General features: G+C 47.4%; 1 protein-coding gene across 4 annotated transcripts in view; it reads right to left on the bottom strand.

Annotated features, from left to right (window-relative positions):
- Positions 1 to 26,015, bottom strand: part of sulf1 (sulfatase 1) — a 601,332-nt gene that overhangs the window by 392,121 nt on the left and 183,196 nt on the right. The window lies entirely within an intron of this gene.

The raw sequence follows: 26,015 nt of genomic DNA, 5'->3' as shown, positions 1-26,015 counted from the left end.
GGAACTAGATGTAATATCTCCAAATTTGCAGACGACACAAAGCTGGGTGGGTGTGTGTGCTGTGAGGAGGATGCCAAGAAACTCCAGGATGATTTGGACAGGTTGGGTGATTGGGCAAAAGCATGGCAGATGCAGTATAACGTGGATAAATGCGAGGTTATCCACTTTGGTGGCAAAAACAAGAAGGCAGATTATTATCTGAATGGCAATAGATTTGGAGAAGGGGAAGTGCAACGAGACCTGGGTGTCCTTGTGCACCAGTCGCTGAAGGTAAGCATGCAGGTGCAGCAGGCGGTTAAGAAGGCAAATGGCATGTTGGCCTTCGTAGCGAGAGGGTTTGAGTACAGGAACAAGGATGTCTTGCTGCAGTTATACAGGGCCTTGGTGAGACCGCATCTTGAGTATTGTGTGCAGTTTTGGTCGCCTTATCTGAGGAAGGATGTTCTTGCCATGGAAGGAGTTCAGCGAAGATTCACCAGGCTGATACCTGGGATGGCAGGAATGACGTATGAGGAGAGATTGGGTCGATTGGGCTTGTACTCGCTGGAGTTTAGAAGAATGAGAGGGGATCTCATTGAAACATAACATTCTGACAGGACTGGACAGACTAGATGCAGGAAGGATGTTCCCGATGGTCGGGGAGTCCAGAACCAGGGGTCACAGTCTAAGGATAAGGGGTAGGCCATTTAGGACAGAAATGAGGAGGAATTTCTTCACCCAGAGAGTGGTGAACCTGTGGAATTCTCTACCACAGAAGGCAGTAGAGGCCAATTCATTAAATATATTCAAGAAGGGGTTGGATATATTTCTTAAGACTAAAGGGATCAAGGGGTATGGGGAGAAAGCAGGGACCGGGTACTGAATTTGGATGATCAGCCATGATCGCATTGAATGGTGGAGCAGGCTCGAGGGGCCGAATGGCCTACTCCTGCTCCTATCTTCTATGTTTCTAAACATCCATTAGGCCCCCGATCTGCCTATGCAATGCGCACAATGCCAGTTTCAGGCATGCGCCCTGGACGCCTACTGAGCAGCCCTAACTAATGTGGCGGGTGGCGCACTGCCGGCGCAGAATGAGTGTGCGCACACCGCTTGCCATTTTGGACCCGGCGCAATCCAATTTCTAGGCCATTGTATTTTATTTTTGCACCGAGTTATTGCATCAGACACAATGAGCCTGAATACTCACAATCCTGCTGTACTGCCTTCACAGTGTGGGAAGCACAATCCGCCAATGACCTGCAATCTTGACCCAAACCAGAGTTTCCGGGATTCCACTTCTGGCAGCAGTCTAGTAGCCCGGCTGCAATATGTTAATATGGATATTGGGCTCACACATGAAGAACGCCCACTTAGGTGAAGTACCAGAGGGTGGCGAGTGCTTGAGAAACTACACAACCCAAGATGTGCAATGTAAAAACCAAACTAACATTCACGTCTGAGCTGAAACATCTATCTCTGCAGTTATTCGTTCAGCTCCCTCAGTACAGTAGTCAGTAACACCTGCGAGCAGAATTCCCCCAGTGATGCCAAAAAATGTTCACAATATCAAGAGACTGACAGGACAATTGTTAACTTTAATCCATTGCAACAGTTGGATTTTTGAAAGGAGTACTAAAATTTACTCTTTAAGGTTCCATTTAATATAATAATGGGTGAGGCTGGGTACAGGCATGTTTTAACAGTTAGAGATAGGAAAAATACCAAGGCATTATTGGAAATGAAACCAGAAAATGTTGGATATAGACAAAAGACCCATCATTAGAAAAGAGAAACGGCAGTTTTATGTTACAAAGTATTACAAAGTATTTACAGCACAGAAACAGTTCTGGTTGTAGATCCTTCTAAAATATTTTCTGTTTTTATTTATATGACAGGATTGGGTTCAGCTGTGATGTCTTTCACAGTTGAATAGCTGGTTGAAACAATCTGTCTAGACTCACACATGAAGAATGGCCACTTGGGTGAGGTACTCAGGGATTGTAAGTACCAAAGGAACCATATTCCAGCAAGAGCCCGTCTTCAAATAAGGGAGAAAAAGGAAGAAAAATGATGGAGGGCCATTGGAAAAACAAGTTATCTATCAGTCATTTGTCACATTATACCATCCAACTGGTGGTCGAAGGATGATGGAAAAATGTGTTTGTCTGTTTATTGATGAACAAACCTACCGGGGAGTTTTTCCTTTTTACACTTGGTGGAAATGTTTGCTTATCTGCAGCACATAGAGGAAAATTAGGCGGGAAGAGTCACTTGTGTGTAATGGAGCCCATCTGATTTTCTGTCCATTTAAATTGACTGATTTTCCTCTATTTGCTGAGCCTAAGCGTTCCTTGACACCAAATGCAATAACAGGAAAATGCTGCCTAAAGGGCCCGGGGTACTGGCCAAGAGAGAAAGCTCTAGTGTCGGCCAGCAGAGTGTCAACCTTAGTTAGCTGTTATCAGAGTGAGGCTCTGAAGCTTTATGCTTATGTTAATATGTGGATATTATGGCACAGGTTTGCTTTTGCAGAATTGGGGCTCATCTTCAGCATGGTTGCATTTTTTGGCTTAGGGCCTTGTAGATACTTTGGCGGGATCCCTGGCCTCTGCTGGGAGATTTTTTTTATTCGTTTTATGGGACCTGGGCGTTGGTGGCAAGGCCAGCATTTATTGCCCATCCCTAATTGTCCTTGAGAAGGTGGTGGTGAGCCGCCTTCTTGAACTGTTGCAGTCCGTGTGGTGAACGTACTCCCACATGGGAGGGAGTTCCAGGATTTTGACCCAGCGACGATGAAGGATCGGCGATATAATTCCAAGTCAGGATGGTGTGTGACTTGGAGGGGAACTTGGAGGTGATGGTGTTCCCATATGCTTGCTGCCATTATCCTTCTAGGTGGTAGAGGTCGCGGGTTTGGGAGGTGCTGCCGAAGGAGCCTTGGCGAGTTGCTGCAGTGTATCTTGTAGATGGTACACACTGCAGCCATGGTGCGCCCGTGGTGGAGGGAGTGAATATTTAAGGTGGTTGATGGAGTGCCAATCAAGCGGGCTGTTTTGTCCTGGATGGTGTAGAGCTTCTTGAGTGTTGTTGGAGCTGCTTCGGTATTGCCCTTCCGACAATGCAGCGCTCCCTTAGTTCAGCGCTCCTTCAGTACTGCCGCTCCAACAGTGCAGCACTCCCTCAGTACTGCCCCTCCGACTGTGCAGCCTCTGTATGTATGGTGTGTGCTTTCTGTGTACAGAGTGTTCATTCTGCATCTGTGCATTCTGTGTATAGTGTGCGCAGTCTCTGTGTATAGTGTGTGCATTCTGTGTCTGTGCAGTCTGTGTATGATGTGTGACAGTCTCTAAGTATAGTATGTGCAGTCTCTGCATGTATAGTGTGTGCATTCAGTGTATGGTGTGTACAGTCTCTGTGTATAGTATGTGCATTCTGTGTCTGTGCATTCTCTGTGTAGTGTGTGCATTCTGTGTATAGTGTGTGCATTCTGTGTCTGTGCAGTCTGTGCATTTTTTGTCTGTACAGACTGTGTATAGTGTGTGCAGTCTGTGTATAGTTTGTGCAGTCTGTGTATAATGTGTGCAGTCTGTTCTTTGTGTAGCATGTGCAGTCTGTGTATAGTGTGTGCAGTCTGTGTATAATGTGTGCAGTCTGTTCTTTGTGTAGCGTGTGCAGTCTGTGTATAGTGTGTGCAGTCTGTGTGTAATGTGTGCAGTCTGTGTGTAGTGTGTGCAGTCTGTTCTTTGTGTAGCATGTGCAGTCTGTGTATAGTGTGTGCAGTCTGTGTATATAGTTTGTGTAGTGTGTGTATTCTGTGTGTGCAGTCTGTGTGTAGTGTGTGCAGTCTCTGTGTGTAGTGTGTGCAGTCTGTGTATATTGTGTGCAGTCTGTGTGTATTGTGTGCAGTCTGTGTATAGTGTTTGTAGTCTGTGTATAGTGTGTGCAGTCTGTGTATAGTGTGTGCTGTCTGTGTGTAGTGTGTGCAGTCTGTGTATAGTGTGTGCAGTCTGTGTGTAGTCACAGAAATCACAGAAACCCCACAGTGCAGATAAAGGCCATTTCGGCCCATCGAGCCTGCACCGACACATATCCCACCTGATCCCCGTAACCCCTACACCAACACATATCCCACCCTATCCCCGTAACCCCACATATTTAATCCCCCTAACACTAAGGGTCAATTTATCATAGCCAATCATCCTAACCTGCACATCTTTGGACTGTGGGAGGAAACCGGAGCACCCGGAGGAAACCCACGCAAACACGGGGAGAATGTGCAAACTCCACACAGTCACCCGAGGCCGGATTCGAACTTGGGTCCCTGGCGCTGTGAGGCAACAGTGCTAACCACTATGCCACCATGCTGCAGTGTGTGCAGTCTCTTTGTAGTGTTTGCAGTCTGTAGTGTGTGCAGTCTGTGTGTAGTGTGTGCAGTCTGTGTGGAGTGTGTGCAGTCTCTGTGTAGTGTTTGCAGTCTGTAGTGTGTGCAGTTTGTGTGTAGTGTGTGCAGCCTGTGTGTATTGTGTGCAGTCTGTGTAGTGTGTGCAGTCTGTGTGTAGTGTGTGCAGTTTGTGTGTAGTGTGTGCAGTCTGTGTGTAGTGTGTGCAGCCTGCGTGTAGTGTGTGCAGCCTGCATGTAGTGTGTGCAGTCTGCATGTAGTGTGTGCAGTCTGCGTGTAGTGTGTGCAGTCTGCGTGTAGTGTGTGCAGTCTGCGTGTAGTGTGTGCAGTCTGTGTGTAGTGTGTGCAGTCTGTGTATAGTGTGTGCAGTCTGTGTGTAGTGTGTGCAGTCTGTGTATAGTGTGTGCAGTCTGTGTGTAGTGTGTGCAGTCTGCGTGTAGTGTGTACAGTCTGTGTGTAGTGTTTGCAGTCTGTGTGTAGTGTGTGCAGTCTGTGTGTAGTGTGTGCAGTCTGTGGGTAGTGTGTGCAGTCTGTGGGTAGTGTGTGCAGTCTGCGTGTAGTGTGTGCAGTCTGCGTGTAGTGTGTACAGTCTGTGTGTAGTGTGTGCAGTCTGTGTGTAGTGTGTGCAGTCTGTGGGTAGTGTGCAGTCTGTGGGTAGTGTGTGCAGTCTGCGTGTAGTGTGTGCAGTCTGCGTGTAGTGTGTACAGTCTGTGTGTAGTGTGTGCAGTCTGTGTGTAGTGTGTGCAGTCTGTGTGTAGTGTGTGCAGTCTGTGTGTAGTGTGTGCAGTCTGTGTATAGTGTGTGCAGTCTGTGTGTAGTGTGTGCAGTCTGTATAGTGTGCAGTCTGTGTGTAGTGTGTGCAGTCTGTGTGTAGTGTGTGCAGTCTGTGTATAGTGTGTGCAGTCTGTGTGTAGTGTGTGCAGTCTGTGTGTAGTGTGTGCAGTCTGTGGGTAGTGTGTGCAGTCTGTGGGTAGTGTGTGCAGTCTGTGGGTAGTGTGTGCAGTCTGCGTGTAGTGTGTGCAGTCTGCGTGTAGTGTGTGCAGTCTGCGTGTAGTGTGTGCAGTCTGTGTGTAGTGTGTGCAGTCTGTGTGTAGTGTGTGCAGTCTGTGTATAGTGTGTGCAGTCTGTGTGTAGTGTGTGCAGTCTGTATAGTGTGCAGTCTGTGTGTAGTGTGTGCAGTCTGCGTGTAGTGTGTACAGTCTGTGTGTAGTGTGTGCAGTCTGTGTGTAGTGTGTGCAGTCTGTGTATAGTGTCTGCAGTCTGTGTGTAGTGTCTGCAGTCTGTGTATAGTGTGTGCAGTCTGTGTGTAGTGTGTGCAGTCTGCGTGTAGTGTGTACAGTCTGTGTGTAGTGTTTGCAGTCTGTGTGTAGTGTGTGCAGTCTGTGTGTAGTGTGTGCAGTCTGTGGGTAGTGTGTGCAGTCTGGGTAGTGTGTGCAGTCTGCGTGTAGTGTGTGCAGTCTGCGTGTAGTGTGTACAGTCTGTGTGTAGTGTGTGCAGTCTGTGTGTAGTGTGTGCAGTCTGTGTGTAGTGTGTGCAGTCTGTGTATAGTGTGTGCAGTCTGTGTGTAGTGTGTGCAGTCTGTGTATAGTGTGTGCAGTCTGTGTGTAGTGTGTGCAGTCTGCGTGTAGTGTGTACAGTCTGTGTGTAGTGTTTGCAGTCTGTGTGTAGTGTGTGCAGTCTGTGAGTACTGTGCAGTCTGTGTGTCGTGTGTGCAGTCTGTGTATAGTGCGTGCAGTCTGTGTGTAGTGTGTGCAGTCTGTGTGTAGTGTGTGCAGTCTGTGTATAGTGTGTGCAGTCTGTGTGTAGTGTGTGCAGTCTGTGTGTAGTGTGTGCAGTCTGTGTGTAGTGTGTGCAGTCTGCGTGTAGTGTGTACAGTCTGTGTGTAGTGTTTGCAGTCTGTGTGTAGTGTGTGCAGTCTGTGTGTAGTGTGTGCAGTCTCTATAGTGTCTGCAGTCTGTGTGTAGTGTCTGCAGTCTGTGTGTAGTGTGTGCAGTCTGTGTGTAGTGTGTGCAGTCTGTGGGTAGTGTGTGCAGTCTGTGTATAGTGTGTGCAGTCTGTGGGTAGTGTGTGCAGTCTGTGTATAGTGTGTGCAGTCTGCGTGTAGTGTGTGCAGCCTGCGTGTAGTGTGTGCAGCCTGCGTGTAGTGTGTGCAGCCTGCGTGTAGTGTGTGCAGCCTGCGTGTAGTGTGTGCAGCCTGCGTGTAGTGTGTGCAGTCTGTGTATAGTGTGTGCAGTCTGTGTGTAGTGCGTGCAGTCTGTGTGTAGTGTGTGCAATCTGTGTGTAGTGTGTGCAGTCTGTGTGTCGTGTGTGCAGTCTGTGTATAGTGTGTGCAGTCTATGTGTAGTGTGTGCTGTCTGTGGGTAGTGTGTGCAGTCTGTGTGTAGTGTGTGCAGTCTGTGTATAGTGTGTGCAGTCTGTGTGTAGTGTGTGCAGTCTGTGTATAGTGTGTGCAGTCTGTGTGTAGTGTGTGCAGTCTGCGTGTAGTGTGTACAGTCTGTGTGTAGTGTTTGCAGTCTGTGTGTAGTGTGTGCAGTCTGTGTGTAGTGTGTGCAGTCTCTGTATAGTGTGTGCAGTCTGTGTGTAGTGCGTGCAGTCTGTGTGTAGTGTGCAATCTGTGTGTAGTGTGTGCAGTCTGTGTATAGTGTCTGCAGTCTGTGTGTCATGTGTGCAGTCTTTGTATAGTGTGTGCAGTCTATGTGTAGTGTGTGCAGTCTGTGGGTAGTGTGTGCTGACTGTGTGTAGTGTGTGCAGTCTTTGTGACGAATGTGCAGTCTGTGTATAGTGTGTGCAGTCTGTGCATATAGTTTGTGTAGCCTGTGTGTAGTGTGTGTATTCTGTGTGTGCAGTCTGTGTGTAGTGTGTGCAGTCTGTGTATAGTGTGTGCAGTCAGTGTGTAATGTGTGCAATCTGTGTATAGTGGGTACAGTCGCTGTGTGTAATGTGTGCAATCTGTGTATAGTGTCTGCAGTCTGTGTATAGTGTGTGCAGTCTGTGTAGTGTGTGCAGTCTGTGTATAGTGTGTGCAGTCTGTGTGTAGTGTGTGCAGTCTGTGTATAGTGTGTGCAGTCTGTGTGTAGTGTGTGTATTCTGTGTGTAGTCTGTGTATAGTGTGTTTAGTCTGTGCATAGTGTGTGCAGTCTGTGTATAGTGTGTGCAGTCTGTGTATAGTGTGTGCAGTCTGTGTATTGTGTGTGCAGTCTGTGTGTAGTGTGTCCAGTCTGTGTTTAGTGTGTGCAGTCTGTGTATAGTGTGTGCAGTCTGTGTGTAGTGTGTGCAGTCTGTGTATAGTGTGTGCAGTCTGTGTAGTGTGTGCAGTCTGTGTATAGTGTGTGCAGTCTGTGTGTAGTGTGTGCAGTCTCTGTATAGTGTGCTTAGTCTGTGTAGTGTGTGCAGTCTGTGTGTAGTGTGTGCAGTTTGTCTGTAGTGTGTGCAGTCTGTGTGTAGTGTGTGCAGTCTGTGTGTAGTGTGTGCAGTCTCTGTGTAGTGTTTGCAATCTGTAGTGTGTGCAGTTTGTGTGTAGTGCGTGCAGCCTGCGTGTAGTGTGTGCAGCCTGCGTGTAGTGTGTGCAGTCTGCATGTAGTGTGTGCAGTCTGTGTGTAGTGTGTGCAGTCTGCGTGTAGTGTTTGCAGTCTGTGTGTAGTGTGTGCAGTCTGTGTATAGTGCGTGCAGTCTGTGTATAGTGTCTGCAGTCTGTGTGTAGTGTATGCAGTCTGTGTATAGTGTGTGCAGTCTGTGGGTAGTGTGTGCAGTCTGCGTGTAGTGTGTGCAGTCTGCGTGTAGTGTGTACAGTCTGTGTGTAGTGTTTGCAGTCTGTGTGTAGTGTGTGCAGTCTGTGTGTAGTGTGTGCAGTCTGTGTGTAGTGTGTGCAGTCTGTGTACAGTGTGTGCAGTCTATGTGTAGTGTGTGCAGTCTGTGTGTAGTGTGCTTAGTCTGTGTGTAGTGTGCTTAGTCTGTGTGTAGTGTGTGCAGTCCGTGTGTAGTGTGTGCAGTCTGTGTATAGTGTGTGCAGTCTGTGTATAGTGTGTGCAGTCTGTGTGTAGTGTGTGCAGTCTGTGTATAGTGTGTGCAGTCTGTGTGTAGTGTGTGCAGTCTGCGTGTAGTGTGTACAGTCTGTGTGTAGTGTTTGCAGTCTGTGTGTAGTGTGTGCAGTCTGTGTGTAGTGTGTGCAGTCTGTGGGTAGTGTGTGCAGTCTGGGTAGTGTGTGCAGTCTGCGTGTAGTGTGTGCAGTCTGCGTGTAGTGTGTGCAGTCTGCGTGTAGTGTGTGCAGTCTGTGTGTAGTGTGTGCAGTCTGTGTGTAGTGTGTGCAGTCTGTGTGTAGTGTGTGCAGTCTGTGTGTAGTGTGTGCAGTCTGTGTATAGTGTGTGCAGTCTGTGTGTAGTGTGTGCAGTCTGCGTGTAGTGTGTACAGTCTGTGTGTAGTGTTTGCAGTCTGTGTGTAGTGTGTGCAGTCTGTGTGTACTGTGCAGTCTGTGTGTAGTGTGTGCAGTCTGTGTATAGTGTCTGCAGTCTGTGTGTAGTGTCTGCAGTCTGTGTGTAGTGCGTGCAGTCTGTGTATAGTGCGTGCAGTCTGTGTGTAGTGTTTGCAGTCTGTGTGTAGTGTGTGCAGTCTGTGTGTACTGTGCAGTCTGTGTGTAGTGTGTGCAGTCTGTGTATAGTGTCTGCAGTCTGTGTGTAGTGTGTGCAGTCTGTGTGTAGTGTGTGCAGTCTGTGTATAGTGTGTGCAGTCTGTGTGTAGTGTGTGCAGTCTGTGTATAGTGTGTGCAGTCTGTGTGTAGTGTGTGCAGTCTGCGTGTAGTGTGTACAGTCTGTGTGTAGTGTTTGCAGTCTGTGTGTAGTGTGTGCAGTCTGTGTGTAGTGTGTGCAGTCTCTATAGTGTCTGCAGTCTGTGTGTAGTGTCTGCAGTCTGTGTGTAGTGTGTGCAGTCTGTGTGTAGTGTGTGCAGTCTGTGGGTAGTGTGTGCAGTCTGTGTATAGTGTGTGCAGCCTGCGTGCAGTGTGTGCAGCCTGCGTGCAGTGTGTGCAGCCTGCGTGTAGTGTGTGCAGCCTGCGTGTAGTGTGTGCAGTCTGTGTGTAGTGTGTGCAGCCTGCGTGCAGTGTGTGCAGCCTGCGTGTAGTGTGTGCAGCCTGCGTGTAGTGTGTGCAGCCTGCGTGTAGTGTGTGCAGCCTGCGTGTAGTGTGTGCAGTCTGTGTATAGTGTGTGCAGTCTGTGTGTAGTGCGTGCAGTCTGTGTGTAGTGTGTGCAATCTGTGTGTAGTGTGTGCAGTCTGTGTATAGTGTCTGCAGTCTGTGTGTCGTGTGTGCAGTCTGTGTATAGTGTGTGCAGTCTATGTGTAGTGTGTGCTGTCTGTGGGTAGTGTGTGCAGTCTGTGTGTAGTGTGTGCAGTCTGTGTATAGTGTGTGCAGTCTGTGTGTAGTGTGTGCAGTCTGTGTATAGTGTGTGCAGTCTGTGTGTAGTGTGTGCAGTCTGCGTGTAGTGTGTACAGTCTGTGTGTAGTGTTTGCAGTCTGTGTGTAGTGTGTGCAGTCTGTGTGTAGTGTGTGCAGTCTGTGTGTAGTGTGTGCTGTCTGTGGGTAGTGTGTGCAGTCTGTGGGTAGTGTGTGCAGTCTGTGTATAGTGTGTGCAGTCTGTGTGTAGTGTGTGCTGCCTGCGTGTAGTGTGTGCAGTCTGTGTATAGTGTGTGCAGTCTGTGTGTAGTGCATGCAGTCTGTGTGTAGTGTGCAATCTGTGTGTAGTGTGTGCAGTATGTGTATAGTGTCTGCAGTCTGTGTGTCATGTGTGCAGTCTGTGTATAGTGTGTGCAGTCTATGTGTAGTGTGTGCAGTCTGTGGGTAGTGTGTGCTGACTGTGTGTAGTGTGTGCAGTCTTTGTGACGAATGTGCAGTCTGTGTATAGTGTGTGCAGTCTGTGCATATAGTTTGTGTAGCCTGTGTGTAGTGTGTGTATTCTGTGTGTGCAGTCTGTGTGTAGTGTGTGCAGTCTGTGTATAGTGTGTGCAGTCAGTGTGTAATGTGTGCAATCTGTGTATAGTGGGTACAGTCGCTGTGTGTAATGTGTGCAATCTGTGTATAGTGTCTGCAGTCTGTGTATAGTGTGTGCAGTCTGTGTAGTGTGTGCAGTCTGTGTATAGTGTGTGCAGTCTGTGTGTAGTGTGTGCAGTCTGTGTATAGTGTGTGCAGTCTGTGTGTAGTGTGTGTATTCTGTGTGTAGTCTGTGTATAGTGTGTTTAGTCTGTGCATAGTGTGTGCAGTCTGTGTATAGTGTGTGCAGTCTGTGTATAGTGTGTGCAGTCTGTGTATTGTGTGTGCAGTCTGTGTGTAGTGTGTCCAGTCTGTGTTTAGTGTGTGCAGTCTGTGTATAGTGTGTGCAGTCTGTGTGTAGTGTGTGCAGTCTGTGTATAGTGTGTGCAGTCTGTGTAGTGTGTGCAGTCTGTGTATAGTGTGTGCAGTCTGTGTGTAGTGTGTGCAGTCTCTGTATAGTGTGCTTAGTCTGTGTAGTGTGTGCAGTCTGTGTGTAGTGTGTGCAGTTTGTCTGTAGTGTGTGCAGTCTGTGTGTAGTGTGTGCAGTCTGTGTGTAGTGTGTGCAGTCTCTGTGTAGTGTTTGCAATCTGTAGTGTGTGCAGTTTGTGTGTAGTGCGTGCAGCCTGCGTGTAGTGTGTGCAGCCTGCGTGTAGTGTGTGCAGTCTGCATGTAGTGTGTGCAGTCTGTGTGTAGTGTGTGCAGTCTGCGTGTAGTGTTTGCAGTCTGTGTGTAGTGTGTGCAGTCTGTGTATAGTGCGTGCAGTCTGTGTATAGTGTCTGCAGTCTGTGTGTAGTGTATGCAGTCTGTGTATAGTGTGTGCAGTCTGTGGGTAGTGTGTGCAGTCTGCGTGTAGTGTGTGCAGTCTGCGTGTAGTGTGTACAGTCTGTGTGTAGTGTTTGCAGTCTGTGTGTAGTGTGTGCAGTCTGTGTGTAGTGTGTGCAGTCTGTGTGTAGTGTGTGCAGTCTGTGTACAGTGTGTGCAGTCTATGTGTAGTGTGTGCAGTCTGTGTGTAGTGTGCTTAGTCTGTGTGTAGTGTGCTTAGTCTGTGTGTAGTGTGTGCAGTCCGTGTGTAGTGTGTGCAGTCTGTGTATAGTGTGTGCAGTCTGTGTATAGTGTGTGCAGTCTGTGTGTAGTGTGTGCAGTCTGTGTATAGTGTGTGCAGTCTGTGTGTAGTGTGTGCAGTCTGCGTGTAGTGTGTACAGTCTGTGTGTAGTGTTTGCAGTCTGTGTGTAGTGTGTGCAGTCTGTGTGTAGTGTGTGCAGTCTGTGGGTAGTGTGTGCAGTCTGGGTAGTGTGTGCAGTCTGCGTGTAGTGTGTGCAGTCTGCGTGTAGTGTGTGCAGTCTGCGTGTAGTGTGTGCAGTCTGTGTGTAGTGTGTGCAGTCTGTGTGTAGTGTGTGCAGTCTGTGTGTAGTGTGTGCAGTCTGTGTGTAGTGTGTGCAGTCTGTGTATAGTGTGTGCAGTCTGTGTGTAGTGTGTGCAGTCTGCGTGTAGTGTGTACAGTCTGTGTGTAGTGTTTGCAGTCTGTGTGTAGTGTGTGCAGTCTGTGTGTACTGTGCAGTCTGTGTGTAGTGTGTGCAGTCTGTGTATAGTGTCTGCAGTCTGTGTGTAGTGTCTGCAGTCTGTGTGTAGTGCGTGCAGTCTGTGTATAGTGCGTGCAGTCTGTGTGTAGTGTTTGCAGTCTGTGTGTAGTGTGTGCAGTCTGTGTGTACTGTGCAGTCTGTGTGTAGTGTGTGCAGTCTGTGTATAGTGTCTGCAGTCTGTGTGTAGTGTGTGCAGTCTGTGTGTAGTGTGTGCAGTCTGTGTATAGTGTGTGCAGTCTGTGTGTAGTGTGTGCAGTCTGTGTATAGTGTGTGCAGTCTGTGTGTAGTGTGTGCAGTCTGCGTGTAGTGTGTACAGTCTGTGTGTAGTGTTTGCAGTCTGTGTGTAGTGTGTGCAGTCTGTGTGTAGTGTGTGCAGTCTCTATAGTGTCTGCAGTCTGTGTGTAGTGTCTGCAGTCTGTGTGTAGTGTGTGCAGTCTGTGTGTAGTGTGTGCAGTCTGTGGGTAGTGTGTGCAGTCTGTGTATAGTGTGTGCAGCCTGCGTGCAGTGTGTGCAGCCTGCGTGCAGTGTGTGCAGCCTGCGTGTAGTGTGTGCAGCCTGCGTGTAGTGTGTGCAGTCTGTGTGTAGTGTGTGCAGCCTGCGTGCAGTGTGTGCAGCCTGCGTGTAGTGTGTGCAGCCTGCGTGTAGTGTGTGCAGCCTGCGTGTAGTGTGTGCAGCCTGCGTGTAGTGTGTGCAGTCTGTGTATAGTGTGTGCAGTCTGTGTGTAGTGCGTGCAGTCTGTGTGTAGTGTGTGCAATCTGTGTGTAGTGTGTGCAGTCTGTGTATAGTGTCTGCAGTCTGTGTGTCGTGTGTGCAGTCTGTGTATAGTGTGTGCAGTCTATGTGTAGTGTGTGCTGTCTGTGGGTAGTGTGTGCAGTCTGTGTGTAGTGTGTGCAGTCTGTGTATAGTGTGTGCAGTCTGTGTGTAGTGTGTGCAGTCTGTGTATAGTGTGTGCAGTCTGTGTGTAGTGTGTGCAGTCTGCGTGTAGTGTGTACAGTCTGTGTGTAGTGTTTGCAGTCTGTGTGTAGTGTGTGCAGTCTGTGTGTAGTGTGTGCAGTCTGTGTGTAGTGTGTGCTGTCTGTGGGTAGTGTGTGCAGTCTGTGGGTAGTGTGTGCAGTCTGTGTATAGTGTGTGCAGTCTGTGTGTAGTGTGTGCTGCCTGCGTGTAGTGTGTGCAGTCTGTGTATAGTGTGTGCAGTCTGTGTGTAGTGCGTGCAGTCTGTGTGTAGTGTGCAATCTGTGTGTAGTGTGTGCAGTATGTGTATAGTGTCTGCAGTCTGTGTGTCATGTGTGCAGTCTGTGTATAGTGTGTGCAGTCTATGTGTAGTGTGTGCAGTCTGTGGGTAGTGTGTGCTGACTGTGTGTAGTGTGTGCAGTCTTTGTGACGAATGTGCAGTCTGTGTATAGTGTGTGCAGTCTGTGCATATAGTTTGTGTAGCCTGTGTGTAGTGTGTGTATTCTGTGTGTGCAGTCTGTGTGTAGTGTGTGCAGTCTGTGTATAGTGTGTGCAGTCAGTGTGTAATGTGTGCAATCTGTGTATAGTGGGTACAGTCGCTGTGTGTAATGTGTGCAATCTGTGTATAGTGTCTGCAGTCTGTGTATAGTGTGTGCAGTCTGTGTAGTGTGTGCAGTCTGTGTATAGTGTGTGCAGTCTGTGTGTAGTGTGTGCAGTCTGTGTATAGTGTGTGCAGTCTGTGTGTAGTGTGTGTATTCTGTGTGTAGTCTGTGTATAGTGTGTTTAGTCTGTGCATAGTGTGTGCAGTCTGTGTGTAGTGTGTGCAGTCTGTGTATAGTGTGTGCAGTCTGTGTATAGTGTGTGCAGTCTGTGTATTGTGTGTGCAGTCTGTGTGTAGTGTGTCCAGTCTGTGTTTAGTGTGTGCAGTCTGTGTATAGTGTGTGCAGTCTGTGTGTAGTGTGTGCAGTCTGTGTACAGTGTGTGCAGTCTGTGTAGTGTGTGCAGTCTGTGTATAGTGTGTGCAGTCTGTGTGTAGTGTGTGCAGTCTCTGTATAGTGTGCTTAGTCTGTTTAGTGTGTGCAGTCTGTGTGTAGTGTGTGCAGTTTGTCTGTAGTGTGTGCAGTCTGTGTGTAGTGTGTGCAGTCTGTGTGTAGTGTGTGCAGTCTCTGTGTAGTGTTTGCAATCTGTAGTGTGTGCAGTTTGTGTGTAGTGTGTGCAGCCTGCGTGTAGTGTGTGCAGCCTGCGTGTAGTGTGTGCAGTCTGCATGTAGTGTGTGCAGTCTGTGTGTAGTGTGTGCAGTCTGCATGTAGTGTTTGCAGTCTGTGTGTAGTGTGTGCAGTCTGTGTATAGTGCGTGCAGTCTGTGTATAGTGTCTGCAGTCTGCGTGTAGTGTGTGCAGTCTGCGTGTAGTGTGTACAGTCTGTGTGTAGTGTTTGCAGTCTGTGTGTAGTGTGTGCAGTCTGTGTGTAGTGTGTGCAGTCTGTGTGTAGTGTGTGCAGTCTGTGTACAGTGTGTGCAGTCTATGTGTAGTGTGTGCAGTCTGTGTGTAGTGTGCTTAGTCTGTGTGTAGTGTGCTTAGTCTGTGTGTAGTGTGTGCAGTCCGTGTGTAGTGTGTGCAGTCTGTGTATAGTGTGTGCAGTCTGTGTATAGTGTGTGCAGTCTGTGCGTAGTGTGTGCAGTCTATGTGTAGTGTGTGCAGTCTCTCTGTAGTGTATGCAGTCTGTGTGTAGTGTGTGCAGTCTGTGTTTAGTGTGTGCAGTCTGTGTGTAGTGTGTGGAGTCTGTGTATAGTGTGTGCAATCTGTGTGTAGTGTGTGCAGTCTGTGTGGAGTGTGTGGAGTCTGTGTGTAGTGTTTGCATTCTGTGTATAGTGTGTGTCGTCTGTGTATAGTGTGTGCAGTCTGTGTGTATGTGCAGTCTGTGTGTAGTGTGTGCAGTCTGTGTGTAGTGTGTGCAGTCTGTGTGTAGTGTGTGCAGTCTGTGGGTAGTGTGTGCAGTCTGTGTATAGTGTGTGCAGTCTGTGTGTAGTGTGTGCTGCCTGCGTGTAGTGTGTGCAGTCTGTGTATAGTGTGTGCAGTCTGTGTGTAGTGCGTGCAGTCTGTGTGTAGTGTGCAATCTGTGTGTAGTGTGTGCAGTCTGTGTATAGTGTCTGCAGTCTGTGTGTCATGTGTGCAGTCTGTGTATAGTGTGTGCAGTCTATGTGTAGTGTGTGCAGTCTGTGGGTAGTGTGTGCTGACTGTGTGTAGTGTGTGCAGTCTTTGTGACGAATGTGCAGTCTGTGTATAGTGTGTGCAGTCTGTGCATATAGTTTGTGTAGCCTGTGTGTAGTGTGTGTATTCTGTGTGTGCAGTCTGTGTGTAGTGTGTGCAGTCTGTGTATAGTGTGTGCAGTCAGTGTGTAATGTGTGCAATCTGTGTATAGTGGGTACAGTCGCTGTGTGTAATGTGTGCAATCTGTGTATAGTGTCTGCAGTCTGTGTATAGTGTGTGCAGTCTGTGTAGTGTGTGCAGTCTGTGTATAGTGTGTGCAGTCTGTGTGTAGTGTGTGCAGTCTGTGTATAGTGTGTGCAGTCTGTGTGTAGTGTGTGTATTCTGTGTGTAGTCTGTGTATAGTGTGTTTAGTCTGTGCATAGTGTGTGCAGTCTGTGTGTAGTGTGTGCAGTCTGTGTATAGTGTGTGCAGTCTGTGTATAGTGTGTGCAGTCTGTGTATTGTGTGTGCAGTCTGTGTGTAGTGTGTCCAGTCTGTGTTTAGTGTGTGCAGTCTGTGTATAGTGTGTGCAGTCTGTGTGTAGTGTGTGCAGTCTGTGTATAGTGTGTGCAGTCTGTGTAGTGTGTGCAGTCTGTGTATAGTGTGTGCAGTCTGTGTGTAGTGTGTGCAGTCTCTGTATAGTGTGCTTAGTCTGTGTAGTGTGTGCAGTCTGTGTGTAGTGTGTGCAGTTTGTCTGTAGTGTGTGCAGTCTGTGTGTAGTGTGTGCAGTCTGTGTGTAGTGTGTGCAGTCTCTGTGTAGTGTTTGCAATCTGTAGTGTGTGCAGTTTGTGTGTAGTGTGTGCAGCCTGCGTGTAGTGTGTGCAGCCTGCGTGTAGTGTGTGCAGTCTGCATGTAGTGTGTGCAGTCTGTGTGTAGTGTGTGCAGTCTGCGTGTAGTGTTTGCAGTCTGTGTGTAGTGTGTGCAGTCTGTGTATAGTGCGTGCAGTCTGTGTATAGTGTCTGCAGTCTGTGTGTAGTGTGTGCAGTCTGTGTATCGTGTGTGCAGTCTGTGGGTAGTGTGCTTAGTCTATGTGTAGTGTGCTTAGTCTGTGTGTAGTGTGTGCAGTCCGTGTGTAGTGTGTGCAGTCTGTGTATAGTGTGTGCAGTCTGTGTATAGTGTGTGCAGTCTGTGCGTAGTGTGTGCAGTCTATGTGTAGTGTGTGCAGTCTCTCTGTAGTGTATGCAGTCTGTGTGTAGTGTGTGCAGTCTGTGTTTAGTGTGTGCAGTCTGTGTGTAGTGTGTGGAGTCTGTGTATAGTGTGTGCAATCTGTGTGTAGTGTGTGCAGTCTGTGTGGAGTGTGTGGAGTCTGTGTGTAGTGTTTGCATTCTGTGTATAGTGTGTGTCGTCTGTGTATAGTGTGTGCAGTCTGTGTGTATGTGCAGTCTGTGTGTAGTGTGTGCAGTCTGTGTGTAGTGTGTGCAGTCTGTGTGTAGTGTGTGCAGTCTGTGTGTAGTGTGTGCAGTCTGTGTGTATGTGCAGTCTGTGTGTAGTGTGTGGAGTCTGTGTGGAGCGTGTGCAATCTGTGTGTTGTGTGTGCTGTCTGTGTGTAGTGTGTGCAGTCTGTGTGTAGTGTGTGCAGCCTCTTTGTGTAGTGTGTGCAGTCTGTGTATAGTGTGTGCAGTCTGTGTGTACAGTGGTGCACCTGAGATGGGGTGGAGGTTGGCGGCAGCAGTCCATGAAGACCTGCCCCATCTTAGTGTTGCTAGTAGGTGCTGTGTGGTTAGTAATTTCAAAAATTGCACAGATTTTCCACATTTTTAAAAGCCCTCTGGCTGCCAGCTTTGTTATGTCACAAATGACAGAAATTATGCAGATTACATAATTCCATAATTTGAATTTCACAAGGAAGACCAAAGCCATTGTCTCCAGCCCTCGCCATGAACCCTGTTCCCTTGCCACCAATTCCATACCCTACCCAGTTACTGACCCAGAATGTTCCCAACCTCTGCATCCTAATTGACTTCGAGCTGAGCTTCTGACCTTATATCCTTCCCATTACAAAGACTGCCAACTTCCATCTCTGCAACATCACCCGCTTCCACCCCTACTTCAACTCATCTGCTGCTGAAACTCTCATCCATGCCTTTGTCATGTCCAGACTTGACTATACCATGCTGGCCTATCTTCCTCCACCCTCTCTAAACTTCAGCTCATCTAAAACTCTGCTGTCTATCTGCTATCCCGCACCAAATCCCGTTCACCTATCACCCCTATCTTTGCTGACCAACATTAGCTCCCAGTTCCCCAACACCTCAAAAGTAAAATTCTCATCCTAAAGTTTAAATCCCTTCATGGCTCACCCCTCCCTATCTCTTTAAACTCCTCTAGCCCTGCAACCCCATCTCACTCGTCACCCCTCACACTCACCCTCATCCTAGTGCAATCATACCAACTAACACACAAGGGTAGCCATTTGGGTGTTTTATCCAATGTTTATGTAAAGTTTGTATTAATGTGCTGTCAAACATTGAATTCTTTATTTTCATCTGTCTTGGACAGATTTGTGTGCACTTTTAGAAGTAGCTTAGCGAGTTGTAATGAGTTGTAGTGAATGCGAGCAAGCACTGAGTGCGAGTCAGCAGAGAGTGCTGTGAGTTTGGGTAAGTGTGTGAGTTCTTTAATTGTTATTTCTCTTTAAATCATTCTTGATAAGATTACTTAAGCAGTTTAAGTAAAGGGGAAAAGTTAAATATTTGGGATTCTGTAGGTTTAAGAAGAGTGTAACATATCAAAGTTTGCAGATGATACTAAGATGGGGGGGAAAGTAGTGAGTGAGGAGGACATAAAAAACCTTCAAGGGGACATAGACAGGCTAAGTAAGTGGGCAGAGATTTGGCAGATGGAATACAATACTGGAAAGTGTGAGGTTATGCACTTTGGCAGGAAAAATCGTAGAGCAAGTTATTATCTTAATGGCAAGAAACTGGAAAGTACTGAAGTACAAAGGGATCTGGGGGTCCTGGTGCACAAAACTCAAAAGGTTAGTATGCAGGTGCAGCAAGTGATTAAGAAGGCCAATGGAATGTTGGCTTTCATTGCTAGGGGGATAGAATATAAAAATAGGGAGGTATTGCTTCAGTTGTACAAGGTATTGGTGAGACCGCACCTGGAATACTGCATACAGTTCTGGTGTCCATACTTAAGAAAAGACATACTTGCTCTCGAGTCAGTACAAAGAAGGTTCACTCGGTTAATCCCGGGGATGAGGGGATGGACATATGAGGAGAGGTTGAGTAGATTGGGACTCTACTCATTGGAGTTCAGAAGAGTGAGAGGCGATCTTATTGAAACATATAAGATTGTGAAGGGGTTGGATCGGGTGGATGCGGGGAGGATGTTCCCGATGATGGGTGAAACTAGAACTAGGGGGCATAGTCTTAGAATAAGGGGCTGCTCTTTCAAAACTGAGATGAGGAGGAACTACTTCACTCAGAGGGTGGTAGGTCCATGGAATATGCTGCCCCAAAAAGCTGTAGAAGCTACATCATTACATAAATTTAAAACAGAAATAGACAGTTTCCTAGAAGTAAAGGGAATTAAGGGTTACGGGGAGCGGGCAGGAATTTGGACATGAGTCTAGGTTCGGATCGGTCATGGCCCTGTGGGTAGCGGAGCGGGCCCAGGGGCCGTGTAGCCTGATCCTGCTCCTATTTCGTGTGTCTAATTCTGTTAGATTCAGGAGATGGTTCTGTGATAGTGGTTTGGCGGTTAGGATCAGATCAGCCATGATCTTATGGCATGGCGGAGCAGGCTCGAGGGGCCGATTGGCCTACTCCTGCTCCTATTTCTTATGTTCTTATGTAAAACAAGGTTACACTGCAGTAGGAGTAAATTGGCACAGCAGGCAGTGGAAACCAGTTTTCTAACCAATCAGCAGGGGTGACTCATTTGGCTGTAAACAAACAAACAGTATAAAAAGACCAGGCTAGTGCGAGCAAGCACTGCGTGCGAGTCACCAGAGAGTGCTGTGAGTTTGGGTAAGTGTGTGAGTTAGGGTAAGTGGGGTGTTAGGTGCTCTTTTCAAACTTTAACTCTGTGGGTTGTAGTTAATAAGGCCTTTCTGGTGCAGGGTGACTGTTGGTAAACCATTTAACTGGTGTAATTAGAGGGATTGATTTAAATTAAATCCAATTAATTAAAGGGGATACTAGCATCTATAATCGGGCAGAGGGTGTCCATAACTAACAATAAAAAATTTAATTAATTACATAGAATGGAGCAGGTGATGTGTTACTGTTGCGAGATGTGGGAGCCGGTGAACCCCATTGAGGCTCACGGTGATTACGTCTGTGACAAGTGCCTGCTGCTACAGGAACTCCAGCTCCGTGTTGATGAGCTGGAGTCTGAGCTTCAGACACTGCGACACATCAGGGAGGGGGAGAAGTACCTGGACTCTGTGTATCAGGAGGTGATCACACCTATGAAGTTAATTAATTCAGATGTAGCCCATGGTCAGGGACAGGACGGTGTGACTACAAGTGAGGCAGGTACAGGGATCCAGGAGGTAGAGCTGGAGGAGCCGCAGCCCTTGCTCTTGTCCAGCAGGTTCGAGGTTCTTACTCCCTGTGGGGACGGGAGCAGGGACTGCAGGGAGGATGAGCAACCTGGCCACAGCACCGTGGAACGGGGGGCCATTCAAGAGGGGGGAGTAACTAGAAATGTTGTAGTGGTAGGGGATAGTATTATTAGGGGGATAGATAGAGTTCTCTGCAGCCGAGAGCGAGAGTCCCGAAGGCTGTGTTGCCTACCCGGTGCCAGGGTTAAGGACATCTCCTCTGGGCTGGAAAGAAACTTGCAGTGGGAGGGGGTGGATCCAGTTGTCGTGGTCCATGTTGCTACAAACGACGTAGATAGGACTAGGAAGCCGGTTCTGTTAAAGGAGTATGAGCAGCTAGGGGTCAAATTAAAAAACAGAACCTCAAGGGTAATAATCTCTGGATTATTACCTGAGCCACGACCGAATTTGGCTGGGACAAATAAAATTAGAGAGTTAAATGCGTGGCTCAAAGACTGGTGTGGGAGAAATGGGTTTTGCTTCCTGGGACACTGGCACCAGTACTGGGGCAGGAGGGAGCTGTTCCGTTGGGACAGGCTTCACTTGGCCAGTGCTGGGACTAGAGTCCTGGCGGATCATATAACTAGGGCTGTAGAGAGGGCTTTAAACTAACTAGTGGGGGGAGGTTCCTAGAGAGCAAATAATAAAAATGACAACAGAGAAGGTCATAGACTTAGGTAGCAGTGGGGAAATTAAAAACCAGAGCGTGTCAGGAAGGGGCAGAAGGTATGGAGTAAAAGGTAAAGTAATAAAAAGGGCAAAAGCAGGAACTAAGTGTCACAAAACATATTTGAAAGTTCTCTATCTGAATGCACGTAGCATTCGTAACAAAATAGACGAGTTAATGGCACAAATAACTACATATGGGTATGATCTTGTGGCCATTACAGAAACATGGCTGCAGGGTGACAATGCCTGGGAATTAAACATACCAGGTTATTTAACGATCAGGAAGGACAGGCAGGAAGGAAGGGGAGGTGGGGTGGCTATGTTAATAAAGGAAGGAATCACTGTAATACAGAGAAATGATATTGGGTCAAAAGATCAGGATAATGAAACAGTTTGGGTGGAGGTAAGGAATAATAAGGGGAAAAAAACACTAGTGCGCGTAGTCTATAGGCCTCCGAACAGTTGCAACTATGTTGGACGGAGTATCAATCAGGAAATAGTTGAGGCTTGTAATAAGGGAACATCTATAATTATGGGGGATTTTAACTATCATATTAATTGGACAAATCAAATTGGGCAGGGCTGCCTTGAGGATGAGTTCATTGAGTGTATTAGGGATGGGTTTCTTGAGCAGTATGTAACTTAACCGACCAGGGGGCAAGCAACCTTAGATCTGGTCCTGTGTAACGAGACAGGATTAATTAAAAATGTCCTAGTAAAGGATCCCCTTGGAATGAGTGACCATAACATGGTTGAATTCCATATTCAATTAGAGGGTGAGAAGGTTGGATCTCAAACAAGCGTGCTAAGCTTGAATAAAGGAGACTATGAAGGTATGAGAGCGGAATTGAGTAGAGTGGATTGGGAAAATAGATTAAAGGGTAAGACGATACATGATCAGTGATGTACATTTAAGGAGTTATTTTACAACTTCCCAAAAATATATATTCCACTGAGAAGAAAAGGGTGTAAAAGAAAAGACAGCCATCCGTGGCTAAGTAAAGAAATTAAGGATAGTATTCGACTAAAAACAAGGGCATATAAGGTAGCCAAATCTAGTGGGAGGATAGAGGATTGGGAAAACTTTAAAAGACAGCAAAAAATAACAAAAAGATTGATTAAGAAAGGGAAGATAGATTATGAAAGTAAATTTGCAAAAAATATAAAAACAGATAGTAAGAGTTTTTATAGTTATATAAAAAGAAAAAGGGTGGCTAAAGTAAATGTTGGTCCCTTAGAGGATGAGACCGGGAAATTAATGGTGGGAAATATGGAGATGGCAAAAACACTGAATGAATATTTTGTATCAGTCTTTACAGTAGAAGACACTAAGAATATCCCAACACTGGACAAACAGGGGGCTATAGGGGGGGAGGAGCTAAACACGATCAAAATCACTAAGGAAGTGGTACTTGGTAAAATAATGGGACTCAAGGCGGATAAATCACCTGGACCTGATGGCTTATATCCTAGGGTCTTGAGGGAAGTGGCGGTAGGGATTGTGGATGCATTGGTAATAATTTTCCAAAACTCCCTGGACTCAGCAAAGGTCCCGGCAGACTGGAAAACTGCTAATGTAACACCCTTATTTAAAAAGGGCAGTAGACAGAAGGCTGGAAACTATAGACCGGTTAGCCTAACATCTGTGGTCGGTAAAATTTTGGAGTCCATTATTAAGGAGACAGTAACAGGACATTTGAATAATCATCATTTAATAGGACAAAGTCAGCATGGTTTTATGAAGGGGAAGTCATGTTTGACAAATTTACTGGAGTTGTTTGAGGAAGTAACATATAGGGTGGACAAAGGGGAACCAGTGGACGTAGTGTATTTAGACTTCCAAAAGGCATTTGACAAGGTGCCACACAAAAGATTATTGCTTAAGATAAAAAATCACGGGATTGGGGGTAATATTCTGGCATGGATAGAGGATTGGCTATCTAACAGAAGGCAGAGAGTTGGGATAAATGGTTCATTCTCAGAATGGCAATCAGTAACTAGTGGTGTTCCGCAGGGGTCGGTGCTGGGTCCCCAACTCTTTACAATCTATATTAACGATTTGGAGGAGGGGACCGAGTGTAACATATCAAAGTTTGCAGATGATACTAAGAAGGGAGGGAAAGTAGTGAGTGAGGAGGACATAAAAAACCTGCAAGGGGACATAGACAGGCTAAGTAAGTGGGCAGAGATTTGGCAGATGGAATACAATACTGGAAAGTGTGAGGTTATGCACTTTGGCAGGAAAAATCGTAGAGCAAGCTATTATCTTAATGGCAAGAAACTGGAAAGTACTGAAGTACAAAGGGATCTGGGGGTCCTGGTGCACGAAACTCAAAAGGTTAGTATGCAGGTGCAGCAAGTGATTAAGAAGGCCAATGGAATGTTGGCTTTCATTGCTAGGGGGATAGAATATAAAAATAGGGAGGTATTGCTTCAGTTGTACAAGGTATTGGTGAGACCGCACCTGGAATACTGCATACAGTTCTGGTGTCCATACTTAAGAAAAGACATATTTGCTCTCGAGTCAGTACAAAGAAGGTTCACTCGGTTAATCCCGGGGATGAGGGGATGGACATATGAGGAGAGGTTGAGTAGATTGGGACTCTACTCATTGGAGTTCAGAAGAATGAGAGGCGATCTTATTGAAACATATAAGATTGTGAAGGGGTTGGATCGGGTGGATGCGGGGAGGTTGTTCCCGATGATGGGTGAAACTAGAACTAGGAGGCATAGTCTTAGAAGAAGGGGCTGCTCTTTCAAAACTGAGATGAGGAGGAACTACTTCACTCAGAGGGTGGTAGGTCCATGGAATATGCTGCCCCAAAAAGCTGTAGAAGCTACATCATTACATAAATTTAAAACAGAAATAGACAGTTTCCTAGAAGTAAAGGGAATTAAGGGTTACGGGGAGCGGGCAGGAATTTGGACATGAGTCTAGGTTCGGATCGGACATGGCCCTGTGGGTAGCGGAGTGGGCCCAGGGGCCGTGTAGCCTGATCCTGCTCCTATTTCGTGTGTCTAATTCTGTTAGATTCAGGAGATGTTTCTGTGATAGTAGATTGGCGGTTAGGATCAGATCAGCCATGATCTTATTAAATGGCGGAGCAGGCTCGAGGGGCCGATTGGCCTACTCCTGCTCCTATTTCTTATGTTCTTATGTTCTTATAATGGTACCACCCACAATGGTGATGAGTGTAAAAGGCTTGGGCATTGTAGGGATGCTTTATGGTGTGAGGTAGTGCCAACCTGGTGCATCATGTGGCAGCCAGGGTGTACAGCGTAATGTTCAGTAAATCTGGCCATGATGAGGCCATCCCTGGCCTCCCGGGCAGCAATGTGCTCAGGTGCTGATGCCTCTGTCCTGTGCAGCATCAGTTAATTGCGGAGAAGGTTGGTGTTGCTGTTGGTGCTGCTGGTGTGCCTGGTGCTGCTGGTGTTGGGGCCGATCGTGGTAGGATTCTGAGGACCAAGTTGAAACTGTATAAATGGCACCCATGCCGATGGAATAGATGGCAGGTGAGGTATAGATGACAGAAGCGATCTATCAATGGTGAGAGAGGTAATGATGTGAGGCTGGATGGAGACTTTGGTGGAAATACTTGCAGCCTGCTGATTCTGTTCTTAAAATGCAGTGAGGAACAGCTTGTGGCTGAGGAAAGTGATCATCTGTCAGGTGGGAGCTTTTACTGTTCATTTGAAGCGGTCAAGGAATCAGCTGGAGCAATGGCCACTGAACTCCCGCCTCAGGTTGACAGATATGGTCCCTGAACAGCGTGGTTCCCACAGCCATGAAGTTAAAGTTAAAAAGTAAGTTAAAAAAGCCTGTTAAGTAGATTATTATGAGTTTAATTGGGTCGCCCGCCACTGCCTGTTGGGTCTGCTCAGCGATGACAGATGCGCCATTGGGAAAGGTGCGTTGCGGCGGGATGACAGTGGGTTCCCGACTCGCTATCAAAAAATCAAATTTCCCACCCGACCCACCACCGATCCCGTCCGCTGACCGCCGCACCCCCCCGCCCCGGACAATTCCGGCCAAAGTGTTAAAAGTCTGAAACCTGACCCCAACCTGCCCACTTCCGGTTTTCACCAAGGCTGGATGCGGCGGTGGGGGGGGGGAGGGGGCAGGTAGCTAAACTGCTCCCAGGAGGCGGGTCGTCCATTTTAATATTATAATGAGGCTGGCATGCCTCAGATTTGAACGTTAACGTTAACTCTGTCTCTCTCTTCACAGATGCTGCCTGACCTGCTGAGTTTCTCCAGCCTTTTCTGTTTTTACCTCAGATTTGACCTCCATTTTAAAATTACTGTAACTGGTCGGGGTTTGTAGGCCTTGTGAAACCCGCCAGCTAAAGTAAGGCGAGGACTGCCCCCTCCCCACCCCCACTCCTCCATCCCTCTGATGCCTCTTTCCGCTCCCCCCCCCCCACCGCCGCTGCTCCAGCCCTCCAATCAGCCACATCGGCCCTCGATCGGTCCCGACCCTCCCTCCCTCCCCACCCATACTCCTCCAGCCCTCCGATCGGTCCCGACCCCACCCCCCCCCCCCAACCCCAGGCTCCTCTGGCCCTCCCTGTGCTCCACCCCACTGCCCCCCCTCCCAAGTTTCCCTACCACTTCCGAGCCCCCCCACCCCCAACCCGCCTCCCTATTAAAGTTCAGGCCTCTATTCCTTCAATTCAGACCTCCTGTGAATCCCCACCTGCCTTTGCCCCATCACTGGTGCTGTGCCTTCAGCCACCTAGACCCTGCGCTCTGGAACGAATTCCTCTGCCTCTCCCTCCCTCTCCTCCTTTAGGACCCTCCTTAAAACCTAACCTCTTTGACCAAGCTTTTGGTCAGCCATCCTAATATTTCCTACTATGACCCAGTGTTAATTTTTTTATTACGCTTCTGTCAAGCACTAAAGGTGCCATATAAATGCAAGTTGCTGTTGTTATCACTATTATTATTCTTACCCATCACTTCTGTAGGGAGATCGGAGGGGTATAAAAATGGGTAGGGTTCTTGCTCCCAGCTGCCAGTTCAGTTTATGGACTGAACTTTATGGGTAATTTGGAACATTCAGAACTATAAATTGCTGCCCCTCCTACAAACATTAAAATTATTTTCCATGAGATGAAAAATATGAGGAACAACAGACAACCTCTATGCCGTGCAGTCGCTGAACAGGAAGATTCTCACAAGCATACAAGAACTGAAAAGTCCTGTAAACCCCACTCACTGGTGACAGACATACGCCTCCAAAATTAAAGACCACAATTCATCCGAAGCAGTACTGATAGACTTGATAATCCTGTTAAATTGTCACCTTCTCAAATGCCTACAGATCACTTTAACTGAGTGCGTTCTTTTTAACCATCCTATCACTTGAGCAAAGAAATCAAGCTATCTGTGGAAAAGCCTTCCATTAAACTTCAGCCTAAAAGCATTCAGAAGAGAGAAATAAGGAAGCACATCCCTTATATTCAGCGGGAAGAATTTCTTAGAATTTACACTCTCTGTGCAGAATTCATGAGGGTGCTGATGCTTTCAACTTACAGTATTCTGCACTGTATGGTGAACAAGAAGTACCGGGTTTACCACTATTCAAGCTATATTTTCACTAGTATATTTCTAG

Source organism: Somniosus microcephalus, chromosome 7 (genome assembly GCF_052327205.1).
Source record: "Somniosus microcephalus isolate GS21.2 chromosome 7, FLI_Smic_1.0, whole genome shotgun sequence".
Classification (NCBI taxonomy): domain Eukaryota; kingdom Metazoa; phylum Chordata; class Chondrichthyes; order Squaliformes; family Somniosidae; genus Somniosus; species Somniosus microcephalus.
The sequence above is the reverse complement of the archived record's forward strand: the minus strand, read 5'-3'. Positions and strand labels throughout refer to the sequence as shown.